General features: G+C 41.6%; 1 protein-coding gene across 1 annotated transcript in view; it reads right to left on the bottom strand.

The window, feature by feature from the left end:
• The window catches only part of DRP2 (dystrophin related protein 2), a 98,956-nt gene extending 94,899 nt beyond the window's left edge, over positions 1-4,057 (bottom strand). Inside the window, exon 1 of the mRNA XM_006901146.1 lies at positions 3,987-4,057. The gene's annotated coding sequence lies outside the window, so the exon portion shown is untranslated. The remainder of the gene's footprint in view (positions 1-3,986) is intronic.
• Between the last annotated feature and the right edge of the window lie 68 nt (positions 4,058-4,125).

Raw genomic sequence — 4,125 nt, 5'->3', positions numbered from 1 at the left:
GTCACCCATTTTGAATAATATTGCATGAGTTCCTTGTTTTTCAATGCAGCATAGTATTCCATTGTGCGAATATACCACAGCTAAGTTTTTAATGCTCCTATATTGGAATTTTTTTTAGACCAAGAATTTGTTATTCTTATGGGAGAAAGTAAAAAAAAATACTTAAAAATACGGAATCTGTCTAAGATCAAGGGAGTTTCAGGAAAGAATAGGGCAATGAGGAAAATAAAGACTCTCTTCCCTGGGCCACAGACTCCTTTGCACAGTCCAAAGTGACATACTGCCTGACTGACCATGCTCTCAAAGAACTGCTTTTCACCTGGCAGCATGGCCTTTAGGGAGGAGGCAATCTGTTATGTATGCTTAAATAATTCCTGCAATGTCGCCAAAATGTGACACTTCATATGTGCCTCACTTAATGAGTAGAGACACAGATTGTCAGAGCTGGAAGGAATCTTAGTGGTTGATCATCTAGACTAACCCCTTCCTTTACAACAAATGACAAAAGTGAAATGTGTTCCTGAGAAGGCAGCACCCAGACCATTTTTAGAATTAAAAATTATTTTCCCCTAAAAAGGAAAGAGCGTATTCAACGTAATCAGTCTGAAATTTTTACACACTGCTGGTACAAATATATGTCAGCAAAGAATTTTGAGGAGCCATTTGACATTATTTCTCACAGACGGAGATGTTCCGATCCTGTGAGGGGAACAATTCCACATTGCAGATATCACTCATTGCCAATGAGTTGAAATCAACTTATTGATCCTCCATTGAGACTAACTGCCTGTGAGGAGATTGCCCATCTTTCTCCCTCAGAGCTGCTGGTGCCTTTGAATTCACAGCACAATTCCTTATGGACTATGCAACTTCAATAGAAATGGCTACATCAGATGATCTACATGAGATAGCCCTAATTGCGACAGCCAAAAATCCAAACCAAGCAAACAAACCTGTATGGCTGCAAAAAAGGAAATGGCCTAAATGCCCATTGACAGTAATAAATAAAGATATTGTAGGGTCTTCATTTAATAAAATGCTGCACACATACTACAACACAGGGAGCTCTGGTGGCCTAGTGGCAAGAAACTGTGCTGCAATCCAGATGGCACGCCCTTTAAGGCCACCAGCTGCTCCACGGGAGAAGGATGGGCAATCTCCTCCTGTGCAATTAACTGCCTCTGAAAACCCCCTGGAGGGTCAGCTATGGGTCGGTTCTGACTCTACGGTATACAACAACTACCACATGAAAGAATTCCACAACTATAACCCAGAAGAGAGAAAAGCAAGTTGCAGAAGAATACATATAATATACCATTGTTACAGACCTAAACATATGTGGTCAAAGTAGACATAAGTGCATGGGAATATTAAACCCCAAAATCTGAATAGGGGTTACTTCTGAGAGAGGAGTGGGGCTTTATATGGAGGAGGAGGAGGAAGAGGAGGGGGTGATTTACTGGTGGTGTTTCTTTTTTTAAGCTAGGTAGTGTTTAAGCTGGGTATGTTTGCTATTTTATTTTTAATACATTTGTGAATATACAAAATATTTTGTAACATTGTTTAAAAGAACAAATCAAATCTCATGCTTGAAAGAAAACATGCTCATTTTTTATGCCAAAATAAAAGATTGGAAAATGTATTTAACACAATGGGAATCAGGAGATTCCTAACATACATCAGCTAGAAAAATTGATTGATCATCTTGTGGAAGGGGTTTGGTTTTTTTCACACTTAAAAACCTGGTATTTGACTGTAGTGTCTTTATATTGATTAATTTTCTTATGAGCCCTATGATGGAAAGATTTAAAGATTAATTTGAAAAAAGTTAAAAGAAATCATTATCAGGTTCTGTTAACCCGTTACATGTATCTTGCTCAAGCTTTTGTTGACTAAATTATACCACCCAATTACATAAAGCAAATTTGGAGGGGAAAAATTTTTTTAAATATTGTATTGGACTAGATTATCTTACAAATTTTGTTCACAGTCCTTCTTCTTACAGCTTTTCTTATCTATTTATTGCGTTGTGATTCACAAGTCTGTGTCTGCAAAATGCTGATGAGTTTTCCATGTAGAAAAGTGTTCCCACGTCAAATCAGTTTGAGATAAACGGGAAATCCTTCATTTTGTTCAATCTGGCTTCATTCATTACTTCTCAGTGATTTTCTTATGTTTCTATATATACATTGTGGCTCTCCAAGATGAGAATTCAGTGATGCATTTTCCCAAAAATCACTGGACCACAGGACCACTCATTTCCACACTTAAAAAAAAAAGAATCTAGTAACATTTGCACAGAACCGAACGGTATCTGGGGGACATAGGCTGGGGTAAATGCTGTCTAGGGAGGATTTACCTCACTTGCTATTTAAATTGTTGATGTGTGTTTAGAAAGAATCCTTTTAAGGAAAGGATGTCTGTCTCATAGCATGATTTCCAGAGTGGGTTTTCTTCTGAGTCAATGTCTATGTTAGGTTTATAAGGCCATCTGTTCCGGCTCTGTTGGTGAGGCCTTTATCTGACCCTACTTGGCATTGTGACCAGTTCAACATCTGAAACTTCTGAACATATTTGTGTCCCAGACGTGCTCTCTGCATCTGGCTTTTGCTAAATCTGCCTTAGCTAAATTGGCTGCTTCAAGCCATGCTCCTCCTAGGTGATTGCTGAGATGAAGAATATTCTTCCCCAGGGCTCAGAGATACTTAACAAGGGTTAAATGCCTGCAGGTGTGAGTCTTACAAGAAAAGGAGTTATTCCCAGATACCTTCACTCCCAATAATAGTTTTCAAGAAGCGGGACTGCAGGGCAGGAGCTTTCCCACCCAGGAAGGAAGAGCCTATTGTCTTTCAGAGACAGGCCATCACATTTCCAGCCTTGCCTTTTTTGGGAGCTTGTCTTAGGGACCTTTAATCCAGAATCAAGGGTTCTTTCAGGAAGGGCAGGCACTGAGGCGAACAACACATAGAGCTTAATGAAGGCTTTTGTTCTTTAGAATAATGAAGAAGCAAACCTAAGAGGGAAAGTATGCTCTTTTCCAGGCAGCATGCACCATGTTCTCAGTAGAAGCAGGCAGCTGCAGCTGCTGCTGCTGCTGCTGCTGCCATCCTTCATTCTTTGCTCCACCCCAACCCCCGCCCCAGCTCAGCCACCTGCTTAAATTCAACAGCCCCCCAACCCCCTATTCCTGGCTCTATCTGCATACCAAAGGAAGAAAAAGCTCTCACCACCCATCCAGGCTGAGTCTCCCTTCCCAGAACGGGTCTTGGGCCTAAGGCCAGGTAAGGAGTGCCGAAGGCTACCAGGGAAGGCATTTGACTCCAAGACAGGTAAGTCCTTTGAAACCACTCCAAATTCTCCTCTTAAGAGTGGAAAGATGCCTTCTGACTATAAGATGTAGAAAAGAGACCAGAGTGGAGACTGAAACTGTAACGGGAAAAGGAATTGAGGCAGAGATAAATGCTAAGAATAAAGATGAGATTAGAGCCTAGTTTACTTCAGGGGTGAACTTTTAATATCCTCTCTGCTGACCAGGATACTCATTTGTTTGGGAAACTGCTCTAGGTCCCACATTTCTTCGCTCCTCCCTTTTCAGCCCATGCTTGCCACACACCTCCCCTTTCCCTTCAGCTCATCTACCCTTGGACACAAATATGTCATTAAGAACAAAAAAGGCATATATACATACATTCTCCTCCTTCCCCTCAATCAGAAGCACACTGTAGATTTTCCTCTTCTTTCAGATTGTAGTTTCCCAGATTGGTTTGAGTTTCTATTCCTAGGCATCTTTATGAATCTAAGTGGCCGCTACTTCATTGTGGGCTTCTGTTTGTTTTTTTTTTAAAGTGCAAGTTCTCCTCTAAAGGCACATGCATACAGGCACACACATACACACACAGTACCTCTAGAGCATCCCCTCATTCAGTCGTTTCCCTTCAGCCAGCCACGCAAGGGCAAGACTTGGAAATAATTTCTCTGTGGCCTACCTTCTGATTCCATCAGGTCTAGGAAGCAGGCGGCAGCTGGAAGTGGGGAGGCTGGGGCTGGGCTGCCTCTGTGAATCAGCAAAGAAGTCCCTGAGACAGGGACGCCAACAGCTGCTGTATGCACACTCTCCCTCTGTCT

The sequence above is a fragment of the Elephantulus edwardii genome, unplaced genomic scaffold (genome assembly GCF_000299155.1).
Source record: "Elephantulus edwardii isolate Elephantulus edwardi_28Jun2011 unplaced genomic scaffold, EleEdw1.0 scaffold00310, whole genome shotgun sequence".
In the NCBI taxonomy this organism is placed as follows: domain Eukaryota; kingdom Metazoa; phylum Chordata; class Mammalia; order Macroscelidea; family Macroscelididae; genus Elephantulus; species Elephantulus edwardii.
Note: the sequence above shows the minus strand (reverse complement) of the source record. Positions and strands in the feature narration are given on the sequence as shown.